The sequence below is a fragment of the Mustela erminea genome, chromosome 1, assembly GCF_009829155.1.
Source record: "Mustela erminea isolate mMusErm1 chromosome 1, mMusErm1.Pri, whole genome shotgun sequence".
In the NCBI taxonomy this organism is placed as follows: Eukaryota; Metazoa; Chordata; class Mammalia; order Carnivora; family Mustelidae; genus Mustela; species Mustela erminea.
The window spans coordinates 28,180,710-28,203,969 of record NC_045614.1 but is presented as its reverse complement, the minus strand read 5'-3'; the positions used below and the strand labels follow the sequence as shown (position 1 = coordinate 28,203,969).

The following is a 23,260-nucleotide window of genomic DNA, read 5'->3' as shown; positions in this document are numbered from 1 at the left end:
CTCTTCATTGTTCACCTCCACATTTCCTCTGAGGGTTGCTGGAAGTCTCTGAAAGCTGGTGTGAGATAGATCTAAGGCATATGTGCTTTGTAGTAAAGATATCCCACCAAAGTCCATTAATGGGTTTAACATTCCTATCATAACTTCGGAAGTAAATGACAATTCCTAAAGGACCCCTCCCATGGACTATAGCTTCTTCCTGGAGTTCAGCTTAAAGGGTCCACCGAGGGAATCCTCATTTGGGAGCAGATGAAGGTAAAAAAAAAAAAAAAAAAAAACAAAAACACACACACACACACACCCTGGGCTCAATGTCCAGCAAATGCATCCAGACTGACTTCACTGATCAATAACACACAATGAGAATATCACTCCAATTCATTAGCAGGACTGAATCATAACTTTTGCCATCCCTGAGACCACTGGGAATCCTTCCTTTGTGAACTTTTAGGCCAGGGATTATCCTTGCCTTGAATTATAGTGAAATCTGTCTTAAGTGATCACCCAGGGACCATCCAAAATTGGTAACTTGGTAGAGGTTGAACTTTAGCTAAAGGTCAAGCAAAATTCTCTGGAAACCTTAGGGGTTGCTTAAAGGTGAAAGAGAAAGTTGAAATGAAAATGGACTTAATCCCTGGTTTATGAACCAAGTAGCACAGCTAAGCAAGCTGAGGGATGCGTTCAGCTCATAAATGTATCTTGACTTATCTTTCTGAAATGCCTCATCTTATCTGTCAAGCGCCATGGCCTTTCTGGCTTGTTAATCACATGCCTAGAAATGCTTCTATTTTCCAAGGATGCCCATACATTTTGAAGACCTTTGGCTGTGTGTTGGTGACCCATGGAAGGGTTGATGCCACATACCACTCTAGGCCAGGCTCTGCTCAGCACCCAGAGAATGGAGCCCAGCAAATGCCTTAAAGAGCCTTAAGTGTCTTAACCTATGAGGTGGAAATTGCTTTAATCAACATTAGAACATCTATTCAGTACAGGAAGGACTTTTTAGAGGAAGGGATCTGTATTCTGTTATACAAAGAATTATCTTTATATCATATCACAGAGACCTAGTGTAGAAAGTAAGGTGGGTATGTAATCTATTTTCTGATCCTCTGTGAAGCACTCAGAGTAGAATTTATAGCAATCTTGAAGTACTCTGAACCTCCCGGGGCTCATGCTAAGAAGGCAAAGAACAGAGGAAGATGGAACCAGTGTACTTTCCTTATTCCTTCCTGTAAATAGAGAAAGAACCAGATACATTGGGTCCAAATCCCAGTTGTGACACATTTTGTACCTTGGATTGATCCCTGTAACCCACTCAATGTCTATTTCTTAATCTGTTACAAGACAAGCAATAGTAATCCCACAGTTGCCATCTACTAAACACTTATGTATCAGATCCTAGGCTGGGTAAAGATGTTATGTATCTAGTCTATCTCTGTGAATCCCCACTGTAGCATTTGTGTGAGTGATGCTATCTCCATTGGAGATGGTAAGAGGGTCTGTGAAATATTGGTCAAAAATCCCTGCTTGTCAGGGATGCTGAAGACATTCAGTGACATGGCAGGTAAAAGCCCTAGCACAGCCTGCCCGCTGCCTTAGAGTATTTCCATGAAAGTGAATTTATTCCTCTTCCTATAGAAATGGGCACCATGTACCCCTATGACCATGCATTTCAGAATTCTTGTACTCTGACGGGATGGGAGTTTCCCTATCTTAGTTTATTCCTCACATATTTATTTGAACGTTGCTAAGTGCTGGGAGCACAGTAAGCAAAGGAACAGATGTGTTCTGTGCTGGCTGAGTTGAGGGTTGTGCCCTAATGTGTGCCCCAGGTGTGGCTGACACAGAGGCAGAGGAAAAGGAATTAGGGAGGTGGGCCTCTAGGGAGAGGCAAGCTGATTTGAGGCTTTCTTGGAATTGAAGCAAGTTTAACCCAGTCTCCCCAGTTCAGAATATCGAGGCTTTCTATTGTTTTGTATTAATGTTAATGTTATTTGGGCAATTTAGCTAGTTTCTATCCAGAAGAAACTGGTGTCCTGAAAAAAGGATGTTTCATGAAGTGAAGCCACCATCCACACTCTCTGTGCCTTCCCCCGTAACAAAGGCTTATTTATGTTAATGGTAATGGAGCTGATGCAGTGCACAGGTATAAATCAGCTCAGCTCAGTAGCCTAATTGAAGGCTCCCTGGAAACCAGGCAGACAACTAGCACAAAGGCAACCTGTGCATATAGCCCAGAAATGGCTTATGTACCTGAAGGTTTGATTCTGTTGTCTCCAGCTGCTTGGCTGTTGGTATCTGTCCAGAGCAACCATCCCTCTTCCCTGAACAATATTTACTTCTCTGATCTCAGCTGTTGTTGCCAAATGTGCCCCAGAGCAAGAATAGCACACAATGATGCTATCTTCTTTCTAGAAATCCTTTGTTATGTCCAAGCTAATGAGCCAACAGCTAAATGGCAAATGCTTTATGAAGACCTGCAAACTTGGACACAGCTTTCCTCCCTGACTGAAGTCATTGTGATGCCAAGCTATTACCTTAATCTGGGATCAGTATAACCAAGCAGAAGTCCCCATCCTCCTCCTTTCCAACAGTGGTATGATGCTGGGGCTCCTATCCTGTCCCAGTGGAGGCAAGTCTACCATCTCCTTAGCCATTCTCAGTTATTCTTCATCAGGGTAAGTACATTCCATATAATTATGGAGTTTCTTACAAAAGCTGGTTGATTAGTGGACTGTACAGAAAACTAACAGGAAGTACAGGACCACTGCTCAGGTCTATGTAGTGTCTTCTGAGAGTGTCAGAGGAGATGTTTCTACAAGAGACCCTGATTGTTCCAAAGCCTACTTTTCTGTGTGATAGGCCTGAAGAACTATGTACCAAAGAAGAGCCTGTGCCAAGGTTTATCAAATTTTAGCCATGTGCTAAACCAGACCCATTGCTTGCTTTTGTAAATAAGGTTTTATTTGAACATAGCCATGATGTTGTGCCATTTGTGATGGCTTTTGCACTACACCAGCAGAGTTGAGTATTTGTGACACAAATCGCAAACCTGCAGAGCATAAAATATTTACTATCTGGCCCTTTACATAAAGAAAAAAAAAAAAAAAGAGAAAAAAAAAAGGCTTCCCCATGCCCTATCCTAAAATGGGGATGGAGGGTTTAAACAATGTGCTACAACACCAGCACTATGAGGACAGGGACCATGGTGGTCTGTTCACGTGTGTAGCCCTAGGGTCTCATGGGTAACAGTCACTCAACAGAGGAAAGGTGTTAGACTTCCTCCCAGTCTCTAGAAGTTCCCTTCACATTGGTTCTTCAACTGCCCTCCATCCCCGCCGACGGTAGGAGCAGCATCTGTCTTCAATCTTAATATCTCCGTTTGCATCTTGTTAGGTTAGCCACATGGTATTCTTTACTAAACAAATGTTCTTGAGCCCCTTTAAAGTTCTGGGCACTGGGGGATATTGTGGTGAACAAGCCAGCTCACACCCTGGTCTTCAAAGAGGTTATTCCTGGGGGAAAGACAGACAAAAACAAGTAAACACACAAATATGCCTCATCCCAGAGAGTGAGAGGAAATAAAATAGGGTAATACAATAAAGGTATTTGTGCTGGAGCAAATGAATTTGGGTAGAGGTATCAGAAAAGGCTTCACCGAGGAAAGAATATCGCAGCTGATAACTAAAGGATAAGAGGCAAGTCCGGGGAAACCTAAGGACAGAGAGTCTTCTAAGCAGATTAAATAGTGATGGCAAAAGCCATGGGTCTAAGATGAGCCTGACATGCTCAGGAAATAGACAGGAGGCCAGTGGGCCTGGAGGATTGATGAACAGGCAGAGGGAGCTGTGGTTACAGAGGCAGGCAGTAGCCTGGAGGTCTTATATGAGATTAGGGTTGTAGAGTCTTAGAGAAGGAAACGCCATGATCTAAGTTGTCCAAAGATCCCCCAGGCCAGGTTGAAAGAAGGCAGAGGGGCAAGCAAGGGGACCAATTAGGAGGTTATCACAGTGGTTTATGACAGATTATGGCACAGTGGAGGTGAAGAGAAGTGGCCAGCTTTGACAGGATGACTTTAAAATCCAGCAGGCCAATTTTGTTCATGGAGTAGACTAGGAGGGCTCAGAGACTAAGAATTCCTGGTATTTGGCTTGAATAACCAGCTGGATGATTAGTGATATTTACTGGAAAGATTAACACAGGATGGGAAACTACAAGTCATGTGTTTTCCTTTGGTTATAAGAATTATGAGGTTTTTGCTGCACATGCAAGAACAGTCGTCAGGGAACCTGTTGAATACACAGGGTTGGAACTCATTAGAGAGTTCCAGGCTAGAAATAAATTTGGGAGCCACAGAAATAATGTGTTTTTTTTTTTTAATTAACATATAATGTATTATTTGCTTCAGGGGTGCAGGTCTGTGAATCATTAGTGTTACACAATTCACAGTACTCACCATAGCACATAACCTCCCCAGTGCCCATCACCCAGCCACCCTCTCCCTCCCCCCACCCCCACCTCCAGCAGCCCTCAGTTTGTTTCCTGAGATTTAGAGTCTCTTGTGTTTTGTATCCGTGCCTGGTCCCATCTTGTTTCATTTTTCCCTCCCTTCCCCCCATGAATCCCCATCCTGCCTCTCAAATTCCTATCAGAGAGATCATATGATAATTGTCTTTCTCTGATTGACTTATTTTGCTCAGCATTCCTCTAGTTCCATCCACGTCATTGCAAATGGCAAGATTTTGTGGTTTTTTGATGGTTGCATAGTATTCCATTGTGTATATATATACCAAATCTTCTTCATCTATTCATCTGTTGATGGACATCTAGGTTCTTTCATAGTTTGGCTATTGCGGACATTACTGCTATAAACATTCAGGTGCATGTTCCCCTTCGGATCACTACATTTGTATCTTTATGGTAAATACCCAGTAGTGCAATTGCTGAGTTGTAGGGTAGCTCTATTTTCAACTCTTTGAGGAACCTCATGCTGTTTTCCAGAGTGGTTGCACCAGCTTGCTTTTCCACCAACAGTGTAGGAGGGTTCCCCTTCCTCTGCATCCTCGCCAGCATCTGTCATTTCCTGACTTGTTAATTTTAGCCATTCTGACTGGTGTAAGGTGGTATCTCATTGTGGTTTTGATTTGTATTTCCCCGATGCCAAGTGATGTAGAGCACTTTTTCATGTGTCTGTTGGCTATCTGGATGTCTTCTTTATAGAAATGTCTGTTCATGTCCTCTGCCCTTTTCTTGATTGGATTATTTGTTCTTTGGGTGTTGAGTTTGATAAATTCTGTATAGATTTTGGATACTAGCCCTTTATCTTGTATGTCATTTACAAATATCTTCTCCCATTCTGTCATTTGTCTTTTGGTTTTGTTGACTGTTTCCTGTGCTGTGCAAAAGTTTTGATCTTGATGAAGTCCTAATAGTTCATTTTTGCCCTTACTTCCCTTGCCTTTTGGTGATGTTTCTAGGAAGAAGTTGTTGAGACTGAGGTCAACGAGGTTGCTGGCTGTGTTCTCCTCAAGGATTTTGATGGATTCCTCTCTCACATTGCAGTCTTTCATCCATTTGGAGTCTATTTTTGTGTGTGGTGTAAGGAAATGGTCCAGTTTTATTTATCTGCCTGTGGCTGTCCCAACTTTCCCAACCCCATTTGTTGAAGAGACTGTCTTTATTCCACTGGACATTCTTCCCGCTTTGTCAAAGATTAGTTGACCCCAGAGTTGAAGATCCATTTCTGGGCTCTCTCTTCTGTTCCATTGATCTATCTGTCTGTTTTTATGCCAGTACCATACTGTCTTGATGATGACAGCTTTGGAATAGAGCTTGAAGTTCAGAATTGTGGTGCCACCATCTTTGGTTTTCTTTTTCAACATTTCTCTATTCAGGGTCTTTTCTGGTTCTACATAAATTTTAGGATTATTTGTTCCATTTCTTTGAAAAAAAATTGATGGTATTTTGATAGGGATTGCATTAAATGTATAGATTACTCTAGTTAGCATAGACATTTTCACAACGTTTGTTCTTGAACATGGAATGTTTTTCTGTTTCTTTGTGTCTTCCTCAATTTCTTTCATGAGTACTTTATAGTTTTCTGAGGACACATACTTTGCCTCTTTGATTAGATTTATTCCTAGGTATCTTATGGTTTTGGGTGCAATTGTAAATGGGATCAACTCCTTAATTTCTCTTTCTTCTGTCTTGCTATTGGTGTATAGGAATGCAACTGATTTCTGTGCATTGATTTTATATCCTGACACTTTACTGAATTCCTGTATGAGTTCTAGCAGTTTTGGAGTGGAGTCTTTTTGGGCTTTCCACATAAAGTATCATATCATCTGCAAAGAATGAGAGTTTGACTTCTTCTTTGCCCATTTGGATGCCTTTTATTTCTTTTTGTGGTCTGATTGCTGAGGCTAGGACTTCTAGTACTATGTTGAATAGCAGTGGTGATAGTGGACATCCCTGCCATGTTCCTGACCTTAGGGGAAAAGCTCTCAGTTTTTCACCATTGAGAAGGATATTGCTGTGAGTTTTTCATAGATGACTTTTATGATATTGAGGTATGTATCCTCTATCCCTACACTGAGAAAAGAGTTTTGATCAAGAAAGTATGCTCTACTTTGTCAAATGCTTTTCTGCATTATCATATGATTCTTGTTCTTTCTTTTACTAATGTCTTGTATCACATTGATTGATTTGTGGATGTTGAACCAACCTTACAGCCCAGGAATAAATCCCACTTGGTCGTGGTGAATAATTCTTGTAATGTACTGTTGGATCTTCTTGGCTAGTATTTTGGTAAGAATTTTTGTATCCATGTTCATCAGGGATATTGGTCTGTAATTCTCCTTTTTGATGGGGTCTTTGTCTGGCTTTGGGGTCGAGGTAATGCTGGCCTTATAAAATGAGTTTGGAAGTTTTTCTTCCATTTCTATTTTTTGGAACAGTTTCAGGAGAATGTGTATTAATTCTTCTTTAAATGTTTGATGGAGGGTGCCTGGGTGGCTCAGTGGGTTAAAGCCTCTGCCTTCAGCTCGGGTTATGATCCCAGGATCCCAGAATCGAGTCCTACATCGGGCTCTCTGCTCAGCAGGGAGCCTGCTTCCTCCTCTCTCTCTCTGCCTGCCTCTCTGCCTACTTGTGATCTCTGTCAAATAAATGAAATCTTTAAAAAAAAAAATAAAATAAATGTTTGGTGGAATTCCCCTGGGAAGCCATCTGGCCCTGGGCTCTTGTTTGTTGGGAGGAGATGATGTTTTTAAAGCCATGGCCTAGGGGCACCTGGGTGGCTCAGTGGGTTAAAGCCTCTGTCTTTGGCTCAGGTCATGATCTCAGAGTCCTGGGATCAAACCCCGCATCAGGCTCTCTGCTCAGCAGGGAGCCTGTTCCTCCTCTCTCTCTGCCTGCCTCTCTGTCTACTTGTGATCTGTCAAATAAATAAATAAATAAATATCTTAAAAAATATTATAAAGCCACGGCCCAGAATGACATTGCCTGGGTGGGAAGGGAGTAAAGAAAATTTCTACGAACCACAGGTAGTTGTTTCTAGGTTGGATATGATAATGCAGGAAAACCTTCCAGACAGAGGGCACTACAAATGCAAAGGGCCTGATGTGGACCACCCTTGGAGTACTTAGAAAGCGTGGCTGGAACACAGAGAGTATGGGACAGATGAGAGCAAGATGACGTCGGCGGGAATAGGGGGGTTAGATTTTATTCTACGTGTGACTGGAGGACGGGGCCAAAGAATGCCAGTTACGGGGCTTTAGAATATGAACTGTAGAGGAAGGATGCCTGAAATTGTCTCTTAGTTCTGCTACTTGTTGGGGCCGTAACCTCTTTATACTACAGTATTCTCTGTAATATAGGGATGGTACTAGGACCTACCACACAGGGTGGTTTCAAAAATTAAATGAAATACCGTATGAAATGTGCCTACATCAGTGCCAAGCACTGATGACTTTGCCCTGAGAGGCCACCACTGTCTCCACCTCATTCTCTGAGCTGTCAGAGCCCGTCACACCTTCATCTGGCACGTAGCCTGCAAAACTGTGCTGTTACTCTCTCACATCGCTGGGACTGAGGCGTGAGCTCCTCAAGAAAAGGGCCCTGTGTTTCGCCCTGTCCTCCTATCCCTAATCAGCCTGGGATGGTGATAGTGTGTAGCCATCAGCCCCAGTGAAGAGAACAACAGTGGTTGGAATCAGCATGTAACACCGGGGACTTATGCAAACCACAGCACATTTCCTAGGACAGGTCCAAGTTGTAGCACAGAAGGAGCAGAAACGCTGCGGGACTCCAGCCTGAGGACCTTGCGAAAGCAGCCAGGAGGCGCCAGCTCCCTCAGGTGGGTAGAGGCTGGGGGGTGGGTGCTTCCAGCCCACGTGCAGGCATGGCCCCTCAGCAGGCATCGAGTTTTCAGGCTCATTTACATCCTGCGGATGTGTGCAAAGAGCTGGGCAGGCAATTCAAACTCATTTTCTGAGGTCACAGTGCCAAACTTGGACTGCGTTAGCTTCCAGAACCATTAATGGGGTAATGTGTTCTCTCACCGTGAGTGGGAATCAAAAAGACTTTAATGGGGCTTCGTTAGATCCATCTGTCCATCCATCTCGTCTTCTCCATCCCTCACCACTGGACTTGAGAAACGGGAACACCCCTGACTAATTAGATTTATCCTAATCTCCTTTCTGCCTCGTCAACCCTCTCAGAGGCCATCTGTGGATTTAGAATTCCGACCCTTAAGAATTATGCTAATCAGTCTTTTTCTAATTTAAAATGTTCATCTGATGGCCACAGTTTGAAATTTCTTGCTGTGACAAATGGGAACCCATTGTAAGGTTTTGTGCTAATTTTAAACACCCTCATCCTCTCAAGTGCCACATAATAGACCATTTCCAAGAAAATAGGTGAGGAACCTAGGGTCTTAGAGCTGGACAGTAAGTAAGAAAGCCAGAATAGTGTGGGGAGAATTTTAATTGTGTGTTTTTGGTTTTTTGTTTTCTTTTGTTTTTTAACATGAGTAGGGGATGATTTGCTTTCATTTGTGGACTCAAAAGGAAGGTGCCTGAGCTATTAAATGTGGGGATGGATTGTTTATTTTGGTGGTGCTCCCACTGGTGTGTAAAATGCAGAAGGGAATGAATTCACTGATGTTGGTACCCAGAGGGAGATGATTTAGGAGTTGATCTTCATCAACGCATCCCTAGGGCTTGTGGCCTGGTCATTAGAGGCCAGTATGGAAAATTAAGCAGATTTCTGTGCAGGGAGTTCACCCCAGCATTGTAGTGGTCCAACCCTGGCAGGAGAAAGGGCACCTCCTGACACAGCACAGTGACATTTACCGCAGACCCTGAATGCCCCCAGACCTTCAGTGGGGTGAATATAAATCATCAGTCCTGGTATTAGGGGGCCTGAACAGAGGGCTCAGTGGAAAGACTGATACTACATTGATTACTTCGTTGAGTGAACAGGGAGTCTTAACTGGGAATGACAGCCCAGAGTGGCACTTCACAAATGTCACAAATCTCTCAGACATTCTTGGATATTGTTAAAAATAGTTTTTGATTCAACAGGCCTTGTATAGAGCTTAAGAATCTGCATTTCTAGCAAGGCCCTAGGTGACAATGGCACTTCTGGTCTAGAGACCACTCTTGGTGTAGCAGGAGAAGTTAAGAGATTGGGGAAAAGAAAGAACCAAGTTCAAGTCCTGGCAAATGACTGGTCAGGCAGCCTTGGGCAAAGTACTTTCCTCTGTACCTCTTTTATTCAACTGATACTTACTGAGTTTCCACTCTGCCCCAGAAACTGCTCCCAGTGAAGTAGCAGGATCAAGATAGAAACTGTCTGTGCTTCCCTAGGGTTTTTAATTTTGGTGGGGTGACACAAAAGAAAGAAGGTAACAAAGCAAAAAAGTGTAATTATAGCCTGTGATCATTGCTCATGGTGATGGCAAAGATGGTTAATGTTTACTGAGAACCTAGTCGGTACAAAGCCTCAAAGAATTTCACATGCATCAACTGATCGAATCTTTGTATCTGTTCTGTGAGGGAGGTACTCCCATCCCTGTTTCCAGCTGCAGACACTGTGGCACAGGCAATGAAGGATCTTACCCAACCTCAGGTGCTGGAAGGGGGGTGACAACCTGAACCCCTGAACCAGTGCTCTTGATGATAGGCCACGATCTTTTCCTGTAAAGGGCCAGGCAGTAAATATTTTAGGCTCTGCCAGCTGGTCAGTTTCTGTTGCACCTACCTGATTCTGCCCTTGGAGCACAGAAAGTGTCATAGACATCGCACGTACAAGGAGTGAGAGCAATGTGTCCTGATGGAAGTGTGTGTATCGGGGTGCAGGGGGCCTGATTTGCCCCGTCCATTCCAGTTTGCTGACTCCAGATCCTGATTGCTATCCTTCTCATTTTCTAAAGCAGCCCTGTACAATATAAATACAATGTCAGTTAATTTTGAAATAGAAAACCTTAGAGTAGCCATGATTTAAAAAAAAAAAAAAAAAAAACTAAAAAAAAAAAAAAACCTTAATATCTCTAACCCGAAATATACAAAATATTATTTTCACAGGTAGCCAGTATAAAATAATATTGAGATAATTCACGTTCTTTTTTGCATTAAGTCTTTTTAAAAAGATTTAAGAGTGTGTGTGAGAGAGAGAGCATACACAAACAGTGGGGAGGGGCAGAGGAGAGGGAGCCCCGTGCAGGACTCAATCCCAGGATCCTGGGATCATGACCTGAGCAGAAGGCAGAAGCTTAACTCACTGGCCACCCAGGTGCCCTGCACTAAGTATTCTAAAGGTGGTATGCGTTTTACATGTAGCGTGGGTCTCAGCTCAGACTAGCGATGTTTCAAGTGTCTGGGGGCCACCTGGGGCTGGTGGCGACTGTGCTGGATAAGGCAGTGGTAAAGTGCTGAAGACTCGTCCAGGCTGGAGCCCAAGATTCCATATTCATAAGAGCCCCCAGATGATATTGGTCAGCAGTGGACTTGGGGTGGGAAGGCTTTGCAGACTGTCCCTCTGAAGGAGGAATGGACCTGAGGGGGCAGGTGATGCAAGGGAGGCCCTGAAGGCTCTTTAAAGTGGTTACATTCAAATGGAAACCCAGAGGCTGAGCAGGACAGAGAAGAACACTGGGAGAAGATGCTCTATTCATGCTCTAGATGTTTTCGATTAAGTCCTCTAATGCATGCCGGCACTGAGCACTGGGTATGTTGTCTTGGGTTTCTGTTCCAATGTAAAGGCAGGCAGATATACAGACTTTGGGAGCCCTTGCCTGCCATTCTTCCCCCAGCCAGCTTCATTCCCCTCTCAGTGCTCCACGGTTGCCCAGATTTCCCTCGTCACAGCACTGTCCATGCTTTTCATAAGTGCCAGGTTGTTTTTTGGGTGGCCCACAGGGTTGTGAATTCTGAGAGGACAGGCTTGGGGCTTGGCCACTGCTCTGTCTCCAGCTGTGGCCATCTGAGTGCTTGGCAGTGAGGATTGGGTCTTGCAGAATATGTGGCATTCCGTTCAAGGTCCATCTGGGTGTGCACTCCTTGGAAACTTTCCAGGTAGGAGCTCTCCGACTCAACATCAGAGGAGGGAAGTCTTTTGTCAGAGATAGGAAAGAAAGGACTTTGTGTGGTGTGGCATGTGCTCAGTGGGCACAGCAGCTGAGTTACAGGCTGAGTGGCCTGCAGGTGTGTTCGTGGGGGTTGGCACATTCAGTCCGTGTGAATCTAATAGATTTTAGAAGGGGCCGTGGCTCTCCACCCATGGTATGCAAACCCCAGGCCCAACGTGAAGTGGCTGCCCCCTTCCTCAATACCTGTCTCGCCTCCACCCAGGGCTGAAAACGCGTGCAGGGTGCTGGGGGAGCCTAAGAGGGAAGGGCAGGTGCTTCTCTCACAGAAGAGCCACCTCACAGGTGAGGCTGGTTCCACCAGAGGAACTCAGGTCTGTTAATGTGGCTCGAGATGTCAACTGGTTGTGGTCCTAACAATGAGCTCCTCCAGTGGTCTTCCTGTCAAGCCTCCCGAAATCCCACCCCAGCTCTGCTATGTTACTAGAGGGGCCATCGCGCCTCCTTGTCCTAACAGCTTCAGACACCTGTATGGCATTGCCCAGTCTGGAGAGAGACGCGCCACCCAGTGGTCAAGAAGGGCTGGTGCGGGCCCCGGCGGCCTGTGTTTGCATCCCAGCCCTGGGCCTTCTTATGCTAGTCCTCAGACCTCTCTGGGCTCAGCTTCCTCTGCGTTCAATGGAGATAGGTAGTGCCACCCTCCCAGGTTAGTAACAAGGAGTAGTGAAGACGGGTAGAGTGCACGAAACAGGGTCCGCAAGCAACAGGCGCTCGCTGTTACTATCAGAAATTGCTTTCACTTGTATTATTGCACATGTTCCTTCCAAAGCCCTTCAGAAAAAGCAGGGCTAGTAGTGGTAGGATTTCCATTTAATAGTATAGGTGATGAAAGGGAGATCCAAGGAGGGGAAGCACTGTGGCTTGCAGGGAGTGCCAGGCATCAAGTTGAGGCCTTCTAAAAATTCACTTAACGTTGACTTCATACTTAACTGGCTCAGGGGGCACTGAGGTACCAGGTGAATAAAGGTGAGCAAAGCACAGTACAGCTCCCCCGCAGCGGGGGAAACACATGCTTTACAGAAATACGAGCCGGGGTTGGAGGAGAGGCGTTTTCCCAGTCAAGGTGTACCACGGCACCGTACATGTTTCTGTAACATTATGACATTGCTGGGGTCCTTGGCGATTTAAGTGTAACCATTGTGGTTTTTAAGCTGGGACCCACGATTACCCTCCCCCCCCCCCCCGAAGGTTCATGTAAAGATTGTGTTTGTATGCGCATGTTTTTTCCCTAGGGAAAGGAGTCATAGCTTTGATCAGATTCCCAAAGGTCTTGACATGCCCCCAAATGGTAAGAACCCCTGTTCTAGAGGAGCTTGGATGTCATTTGTGAAAACTCTCAGTAAGGAGCAGCCCGTGTCTTAAGTGTAAGCTTGTGCACATACTGATAGATCCCTCAACGCTGCTGGTCAAGGAGGAGAAAGGCAGTTCTTCTAACGACTCCGCCTTAGTGGCTCTCCTTGCAGCCCCTTTATGTTGTTCTTCCATCGAGGCATTACGAGTGATTTGACCTGAGCCAACCATTTCCATGCTCAGAGCCCCTGTATCTGATCATATGGGGGTGATAGCCTCCAGTTTGCAGATTCCTGGGGGGATTTAGATGGTTTTAGTGTCTTACACACAGCAGGCGTAACAGGCCCTCAGTGCATGTGACGCTTCCTTCCTTTGCCTGGTGTCAAGCTTTCTGTTGGATCATTCCCACGGACATTCTTAGAAAAGTGTCGTCGTCTTCTTCTTTTTTTTTTTTTTTTTCCTCCTTCCCATTCCTCTGCTTTCTGTCTTGAACCAAGGTTGCATCTCTCCCCAAAAATTATTCTTAGTCCATGGCTGTGGCCTTTATGGAGCAGGCTTGTCAACTCCTGCTCTTTCCCTCCGTCACCGCGTCTTGGGAAAACCTACCTGTCCTTTCCTCTCTGGTTCTGTGGATTGAATAGAGTGGCTATTTCATTTGTTGTTTCCTCCTATGCCTTACATAGTGGCAGCTGATCGTTTGGTCTATTATTCTCTTCTGTTCGAAGTGGGAAGAGAAAAAACTGCGTTGATGCCATCACTATAAGAAAAGACACATTCTGTTTTGTTGCCCTCAGAAGCTAGGAAGTAGAGATTTCTAGCATGCATTCTTCGTTCTAAATGAAAGCAACTGTCTATAGTCTTGGAAACATGTGCCACCTCAGTCTTACTCTTAATGAAGAAGCAATAAAATGCTCACAGCACATTAGCCACTTTCAGGACCTGTAGCATTGCTTCTCTCCCCACTCCTAGACAAGTAGCTTATGGCTGGGTTGTGGATAAGGTCAAGGGCCTGAGCTTGGGACCAGAAAGGCCCCATTGTGGACTCCATCCCTGCTGTGTGACAGCTGTGTGGCCTTGGACACTTTCCATAACTTTTCTGAGCCTCAGTAAGATGGGGAGTAAGGCCGTGCATACCGTATTCATTCGCTAGTGCTGCCATAGCAAAGCAACACCAAGTGGGTGGCTTAAACCCAGTGAAGCAACTGTGTTTTCTCACAATTGTGGAGGTTAGAGGTCTGAAATCAATGTGTCAGCAGGATTGGTCCCTTCTGAGGACTCTGAAGGAGAATTTGTTTTATAACTTTGTCCTGGCTTGTGGTATTTTGCCGGCAATCTCTGGCATTTCCTGGCTTGTAGAACCATCTTCCCAGTCTCCGCCTTCATGTTCACATGGCATTCTTTCTGTGTGCATGGCTGTGTCCAAACTTTCCCACTGCATAAGAACACCAGTGTTACTGCATGAAAGCCCACTCTTACGACTTTATTTCAACTTGATTGCCTCTATAAAGACACACGGTTACATTCTGAGGTACTGGGGCTTAGAAATTGAACATATCTTTGGGGGGAAAGGAGGACACAACTCGATCTGTAACACATGCCTACCACATAGGGTCTGCAGATGATTAGATGAAATAATCTACAAAAAGGGTTTAACGTAGTGCCTGGCACTTAACAACCCCCAGTACCATTGCTTATTATTCATAAAGGAATTTATCATGCCCTAATTTCTCACCTCCAAGTCTTGGAGGTTTTCAGTTTCTTCTGCCTCTCCTTTTTTCTCATTTTTCATCAACTAGAGGGCAAGTAAATGTAAAGGGAAAAGACAAAGCATAGACCAGTTGAAACATGGAAGGTTCTGCCACTTGACTATCAGAATATTTTATACTTTAATATTTCCTCAGCCTGAGCTTAAATTAGTAAAAATTAGATTTGTGTGTGTAAAAATACACAGGAATCTACTATTTCAGTCCAGTCTGCATTAATTATTTGAGAAGCTTGTCTTAAATAGCACAATGATTTTATTTGAGGAAAAACTCTGAAACCTAAATAGTTATCAGATGCCCATTAAAAAAAAAAATCAAAACTAACTCTGTCTGAGAAAACACGTTATTGGAATCAAATAAGCTGGCAGCATAATCTGCAAATTCCGTGTGTACAGCTATGGTATCTGAAACATAATTATCAAGCTTAAGTTAATTAGACTAATGCTTAGAAAATCTGGCCTGGCAGCCTGTGGTAAGTAATTATATATACTGATTAAAAATGTAATATGCAGCAAGCAGAGGCAATGGAAACTCCATTTGACACAGCATGTGCACGTGTACAATTAGGAAGCCACGTAGAAGAATGCCCACAACGAGAAGGAACACGATAGAAACTGAAAGACATCATGCCCAGTCTTCTTCAAGATGTTCCCCTCACCCGCTGTGAAATGGGTGGCTGTCACCACAGGGCTGGCCTAGGAAGGGGAGATAGCCATAGGTACTCACTGACCACCCAGAGCATACTCCACACCATAGTCTCTGCTCTGTGTTCTTTCCATTTCTCTCAAGCTTCTCCTTCAAAGGATGATTAGGTGTCAGACAACAGAGGTCCTCTTCCTTGGTAATTTTCCAGGCTTTGAAATGAGGAAATTGTCATTCATTATGGGTCACAGAGAAGGTAAGGATGCTGCTCTCTGTGCAGACAATAAACACACCTTTCATTTGCCCTTCTGCTTGCTGTTTGGCTTTCTCTCACTATTTTTGTAAGAGGGAAGAAATGCCACTGGGGATCCATGTGCAAAGACTAAGGACCCTCAACATTTGGCTATCTCCTCAGATTCATCCTAAGTTTACTGTTGCACAAAATTTTTGATTAAGAAAATGTGGTTAAATTTCAGATTGATGAGGGCTACCAAGAAATCTTTTTTGTTCTGTATCGTTCTTACAATGTATCTCTGTTCCTGCATTAGTATTAGAACAATTGTTTGGGAAAACATAATCAAACCCTTCTCTGAGGACTGAGGATGGCTATACCTGTGTCACCCTTCTGAGTATCTGTTATGGTTGGCTGGGCAGGAAGTATTTAGTGAACACCTACTGTGCACCCAGCTCTGGTTTTATAAGGTCTTCACTAAGGTGTTCGATTGAACCATGTGACGTTCTTTTAAAGGTTACGGGAAGATTGAATATTGGCAATAGACATGGTTTTGCCCTCATAGGAGGTATAATCTAGTGGGTAAGGTATTTACAACACAGTACATGTCCTCAGACGGAACACATCAAAGGACTGCCTGGGCCAGCCTTGAGGGAGGAAGGGGAAGAAATGTCTTCCTTATACAGAATAGTATGTGCAGAGGACTAGTGGTCAAACAAGGCAGATTGTTGAAAGAGCCACTCTCGCTTAAACAGGGTAGGCACAGAGGCTGCAGAAGGTTGAGAGAGGGAGTGACATGGTCAATAAGGGCCTATCATACTAAGAAAGCTTGTCGAAGGCCAGTTAACTCAGGACCAGAGCATTTGATAGCAAGGGTTGGAAGTCTGCCCTGGGCCATAATCTAGAATTTAATTTATACTTTTTAAGTAAGAGAGGCCCCAATATATCATCCTTCCACTGTGATGTTCTGCTTCAAAATCTAGATTCAAGTCACTTCTATTCGATTTCATTGAGGATCCTTTTTAGTAGAGAAACAGGCCAAGGCTTTCATCTAAGACTGCAGAAAAGACCCCCACAATTCACTTAATCTTCCTGGGCCTTTTTTTCCTTTTCTATAAAATGGGGACAGCAGTATTATGCTTCTGCCTACCCCAAAGTGGATCCAATGAGATTCTGCTTGAAAAAGTGCTTTAATTTAGACACTTGACCTTAGTCCCCATTGTTGAGCAGACTCAGATACTGTTCTACGAGGGAGGCCTGCAGCTTTAGGGAATGGCCCTGGAGACCCAGCCACCTGCGAGCCACAGGGTCACATCTCTGATCTTAACTTTCTCACCTGAAAAAGGAGAAGACAGCACGAGGGCTGTTCAATAAGGGTTAAATGCAATTGTCTCTGTACCAATACTTGGTGTCTGGCACTTAGTGCATGCTCAGTAAAAATCCATTAATAATAACAATATAATTATACCGTTACTCTTCTTGGGCTCCCTTCCTTTGATGTTTTCACTTCCCTAGAGCAGAAGTTCCCTGGCATTGGACCAAGAACATCTTTCCTTTGGCCAGGGGTCCATTTTCCACGCAACAGTATTTGTTCCTTGTGATTTAGTTGCCATTTGGCTGGAGGATTAAGTCCAGAATCTGACTCCCTTTATAAGTTGAAGAGTCTTCTCTCAACCCAAGGCCCAAATAACTACTTGCAAAGTGAAAAAAACAGTCCATCAACAGGTCTTTTTGTTTGTTTTTTGTTTTTGTTTTGCTCCTGGAATGCCAAATATTTGGTATTTTATAATTCTTTAATTTTGGCATCTGGTACATACAGTCTGAGTAACCCTACAGGGACACTCATAGATCTTGGACTGGTAACTTGGCTACGATGCTTCAATCATATGTCAATGAACTAGACCGTTATTGCCAAAATCAAAAATTAAAGAGGGAGAGAAGCAAAACAGTTTAGAAATTAATGGCTTTTTTCAACATCTTGTCTGTGTTTCCTACCCAAATAGCAGTCAGCTTACTACTTCTTGCCCCCAACGTGGGAAACAGAAATGGCAACGGGATGCAACACCCGTCCAATGCAGTCCTGGTCTGAGAATCAGCACGAAGAAAAGGACTAAAAGAGATAATGAAATGTAGAAAGCCTGTGAAATTTATATTACCACTGCAGACATGTTTATTAAAACCCAGGCGAGTATTACTTTTGCTTCGGAAATAGGACATAAGAGGAAATTTATGGAGAGGAGAATGTTTGGATGACTATCTCGCACACATAAAGCTCTTAAGGCAGAGCAGTTTTAATTAAGAACAGCATCCCGTGTGAAGTGTTACACCCAAAATAGATCCTAAGGGGGATTCAGTGAAGGGATACATCAATTTCAGACATCTGGAATCCAATTAATAACTTCAGTGCTCTTACATAGCAAATGCTACTATGCTGTAATTCTAACCGAGGTTCTCCAAATGGGAGCTGGATTTCCATAGGGAGGGAAATTGCAGTCATCCTATGGCATAAACTGCATGTTGCCCAAGGATGCCCAAGTTTGTTTTCATTCGTGGCCTCCATTGATGAAGTTCCACTGAACAACTGGGTATCTGCAAGCCCATCACTCAGTACAAAAGCTACGATATTGATGCCCCACACCTAACTGCACAATGAGCCCACACCCCACCCTTCCCCCCCACAGTTACCCATCACCCTGAATCTCATGGTCTCATTGCTTCACTTCTTTTTACATAGTTTTAGGCATCTCTGTGCATTTTTTAAAAAGGATGTATTTTTAAGTTGCTTTTTAACTTTATTTAAAAAAAAAAAGGCATCCTGCTGCATATTACCTTTTAGAAGTTATTGTTTCCTTCATTATATGTTAAGATTTGTCCATAGGGGCTAATTGTCTCTTTCAAACAATTTTTTGATCACTGTATAATGTTCCATTATGTGAATATATCACAGTTTATTCATCTACTTTCTGAAGAACGCTGGTCACCTCCAGTTTTTGGCTGTTTTAATTAGAGCTGCTTTGTACATTCTCAGACATGTGAGAAACTTTTCTCTCGAGTATATACCTGGAGATAGTACTGGCGGGTCACAGGGTGTTGTGAATGTCAGCTTTAGGAGATCAAGCCAAATTGTCTTCCGAAGAGGGTGTTGCAACAGTGCAGGTGCTCTCACCTGCACTGCCATGGGGATCCCGAGGGTCTCCAGGCCGTGGAATCACAAGATTCTGGTGTAGCTCAAATTCTTCAACATTTGAAAGTGGTATTTGTATGTGAACTTGATCTCGTGCTGTGTGACCTGAAGCTAAGACATAAAGCTGAAGCTGAGATATATGTGCAGAGGTTGGGGAAGGGAGAATCAGACTTAGGCTTCTTGGTACTGACCCTCGTCAGTCGGGGTCCTGTTGTCTCAAGGCAGGGTAAAATCTCAAGCCAGTGCGTGAGTACCCCTTGGATATTTGGACTGGAGAACTGTAAATATTGGCTTCAGACCCTGATTCTAGGAACAAGCATTTTTCAAATATTTGTTTCTGGGACTTTAAACAGATACCTGAAATTTTAAGAAGCTACTTTAAGGCATTTTGATCTTTTATCCTTTAAAAAGCAACCAGGCTCCTTTAAACCCCTGAGCAACACTGAGGTGAGATTAATTAAAAGATTAGGACTCTTAAAAGATTTTTATGGGTTTTTCATTCACAAACTTATAACTCCTAACAATGACATTTAAAATCAAGCCATATATAGATGTACATACATACATATATACACACACATATATACATGAGTCAAGCCTGAATTCTCATACAAAATTTATATAAATAGTGTATCAATAAATGTAAGTATAAATCCCAGGCTTGGCGCTTTCTATAGTACCTCTTGAGCATCTCAGTAATAAATAAATGAGAAGTTAGATGCACAGCAGGAAGCTGGAAAAGGTGAAGGTATCTCTTTTCTAGCCTGATGCTTCGAAATAATCCCAAGCCTGGCATTGCATTTTAAGTATTCGCTATGGTGAAGCTGTTACGTGTGTATGTTTGCAGTTGGCTTACATCTGTTTTTTTGTACTGATTTCTGGATTATGGTCACTTATAGGGTATATAAAATGAGCAGTTGAGCCTCTAACAAGGAAATCTCAGTTTCTTTCAAGTATTCTTTTTTTTTTTTTTTTTTTTTAAGGCATTTGAAATCCTTTGTGACAAAGATCTGCTGTCACGCATGGTAAGCTTAGCGTTTCAGCAGCATCTAAGACTTTACGTCTTCATTAAAGGAGGTTTTTAAATGAAATAGAGAAAGGCATTCGGGAAAGGTTGGCTCCTAATTTATTTGTGCAACTCACACCGCCAGGCTTTGAAGGGCACTGGCAGGGCTCCAGGAGAAGTGAATGGGCTTGTGAATAACAGAGGGCACGTTACTTTCAATGGGCATGTAGCAGCTTTGTGGGGTGTGGCTTCATAACCAGAGGCAGAATGATTACCTTGTGAAAAGAAGAAATTCATGACCAGTCCAGGGGAGTGGTGAGTACCCTTGGAATATAGATTTTATGTTTGTCATTTTTCATCTGCCAACATGGGGGTCCCGGTGCCAGGCACCTGGCCAGATGGCATTGGCGTAGCCCTTTTAGCTCTGCCAAACATACGGTGAACATTCAGAAAGCCACTGTCGAGGTCAGCCTGTGTCCTTGCTGCTCCAAGGTGGTAACTGCTTGTGCAAATAGCTTGCCGCTTGCTTGCTTTTCCATGGAAAATTCCCTATCAGGAGGTCTTGGTATTAATAACAGGTAGAGGCCCAATAAGCAGAACTCAAGCCACAGTGTGGCCTTGTCCTATCTCAGAGGGAAAGCTGGGCCCAGCGAGTCCAGCTGGCCTCTCTACCTTCAGCTCACGGAGTCTGGACTTTGCACATCTTCACTTGATTAGGATTCTTCAGAGCCCAGCAAAAATAGGTGCCCAGCCAGCATGATGTGATGGAATCAGCCAATCCCTCAGTTAGCACTTGTGCATCTAGTGCTAAAGGGAAGGGGACTAGCCCCTTCTTTAGCCATTTCCTCTTTCTGCTCCTGTCACTGGTCTTGAGCCAGTGCACAGATTGCACACATACTGTTGTGCTTCCGCTGGGTCTGAGCCCTTGCTGATCCTTCTCAAGCCTCCTTGTCACTTCAACAGAGCAGTCTATCCTGCCCACACTGTCTAATGTACTTCTGTTGTTTCCCTGGGAGGGTAGTAACCGATTTGATTACTTCCTAATTATCTGCTTTTTCTCCTCAAATGTAAGCCTCTCGAGGGCACTAAACCTTGTCCAGCTTGCTCACCATCGCACAGGGTAATACCATGTCATAGACATATTACCATGATTTGTTGAGTAATTTAATGAGTTCTGCAAAGAAATGAGCTTCTAATGCTTGGGGTGGCGGGTGCTGGATTGTGCATCCCCCACTCCATAAACCTCTTTGGCTTTTCCCGATGGGTTTTATCTTGAGGGCTTAGGGGTTGCTCCCTGCAGCAGCGTGCTGAGCAGGACTCTGAGGCTGTGTCTATGGCGGTATGCTTCGGGCTGTGTGTCTGCTTACCTTCCTGCAGTATAGACGCTCCAGGCGGTCACCTCAAGGAGAGCTCTCTTGCCTGGGCTGGGCTTCTAAAGATTCTGCAAGGGACCTGTAGAAAAAGAAGCCATATTGTAGCAGGAGCAAATATGAAGCGAAACGTTCAGGAGATTCAAAAGAAACCAGAAATTGGCCCCTCGCCTTTTCTCTTTCCTCATTCGGAGTACGAAAGCTGACATCACTCTGGGAAGAAAGGAGAACATTCTCGGTCAAACACCAATATCCAAGACACGGTGGTGGGAAGGCTTGCGGAACATGGCTGGCCAAGGAAATTGCTTTTGTTGTTGTTGTTGTTAGGAAATTGCTTTTTGAATAAATGTTTCCTTTTCTAAAGTTTTGTTTCATCATGAAACTCCCTTTCAGAAGGAGTTTCATTTCATTTCTCGGTGAGCGTGTTTCTAGAAACAGGAGGCCTGAGGAAATCAAACTGGTAGAAATCTCTAGTCCCTGTTGCTTCACCAATTTCCTACCCATTAAAAAGCCAGTAAAGCTCCGATACAATGGAGCCTGGGGTGAGGGGTCGGGGATTAGTGATTATTTACCGAAAACTTGCCTGAGATGTATTTGCCCCCCTCAGAAGAGGCTCCCCAGCCTGATCCCGGTTTGAAGGTAGATCTGTGCTTGCAACTTCAGTTTTTTTCTCTGGGCTGCTCTATCATCTGTGCTATGTGAACCATAGGAAAGTCGCCAAGAATTTACAGAATGGGATCCAAGAGTACATGAGGAGCCCACCAATTATATTTCTGATCCAGACAACTACTGTTCCTCATTAGCCATGTGATGTTGATTGAGTGATTCAAGTGTCTAGGAGACTGATGTTTCATCCGGAAAATGGGAATGATGAACTTATATAGGTACTATGTTGGGAGGGAAAACACCCTTAACCAACGCTTCTTGAAAACATACTGGGCGTCAGACTCCTCACTGCTTAGTAAGGAGATGGTCAGGACGTTACTGTCATTTGGTGATTTCTATCACACACATGAGAACTGGGCAGGAAGGGTATTTTTTTGTTTTCTTTTTGTTGTTGTTGTTGTTGTTTTTAAGATTTTATTTATTTATTTGACAGAGAGAGATTACAAGTAGGCAGAGAGGCAGGCAGAGAGAGAGAGGAGGAAGCAGGCTCCCTGCTGAGCAGAGAGCCCGATGCGGGACTCGATCCCAGGACCCTGAGATCATGACCTGAGCTGAAGGCAGCGGCTTAACCCACTGAGCCACCCAGGCACCCTGGGCAGGAAGTTTTCTACCAAATTAACTATTGGTGAGGGCTTATTATAATGGAAATACCAAGAACTGTTGGGTGAGCCCACTAATTTCTCTGCTGAGTCCCGGTAATCACTACTGCCATCATGGGATTTGTAGCTGAAATTCCCAGCCCCACTGAGGCAGGATCACGCTCATTCCTTAGGATCATGAGGCTCACTGTGGTAAGCCCTCAGGAAGATTTCAGTTCTGCGGTGTCCTAAAAATAAGAAGTTGGGTTTGTATTTTACTCTGTCTATGCTAATGATTCTCCAGTGTAGTGACTCCCATATCAACACCCCCAGCAGCCCCTCAAGGCTCACTTCCTGAGCCCTGTTCCTCAACCACCCTGATGCCATGTTGTAAGAATGTTCTAATGATGGCTGGCCAGGAGGCAGCACAGCAGATGCAGGAGGCCCTGTCTGGGGTCACCTTTCTCAAATGTATGTTTCAGGTTAGCCTTACCGATTTTGCCTCTGATAAGACAAGACTGCTCTTTTGTTTTCATTGAAATCAACCACATAAGACCAAGAGCAAAAGTCTCCCTTTGCTGAGCTGCTCCTAACAAGCTTCTGATGGAAAACGGCAAATTACAATGTTTAACCAATTACAGCCACTTCATGATCGCAGGCATGTGCTCCACCAAACCTGACTGCCCACCCTAGTTTGTACAGGTTTTATAGGGTGCCTGGGATACTCTGAAGACCATTCACAGTATAGTCTATTGAGTAATAGCTGGTCCAAATTGTGACGCTGGCAAAGTCTCATTTGCTGCTTTGGCAATTGGCTTGACAATGTGATACTTTAATGTATAATTGGATAAGCAATTGGGTTCTGTTATAGTACAGTGGTTT

At 44.0% G+C, this 23,260-nt stretch overlaps 1 protein-coding gene and 1 long non-coding RNA gene across 8 annotated transcripts in view; one reads left to right on the top strand and one right to left on the bottom strand.

Annotated features, from left to right (window-relative positions):
- FHIT (fragile histidine triad diadenosine triphosphatase) overlaps positions 1 to 23,260 on the top strand; it is a 1,423,921-nt gene that overhangs the window by 1,367,677 nt on the left and 32,984 nt on the right. The window lies entirely within an intron of this gene.
- LOC116599402 overlaps positions 2,923 to 23,260 on the bottom strand; it is a 313,606-nt gene continuing 293,268 nt past the window's right edge. For both annotated transcript variants that reach the window (XR_004289354.1, XR_004289355.1), the window contains 3 exons: positions 21,132 to 21,216; positions 10,264 to 10,440; positions 2,923 to 3,515 (listed from right to left, as the gene is read on the bottom strand). This is a non-coding gene — a long non-coding RNA (uncharacterized LOC116599402). The remainder of the gene's footprint in view (positions 3,516 to 10,263; positions 10,441 to 21,131; positions 21,217 to 23,260) is intronic.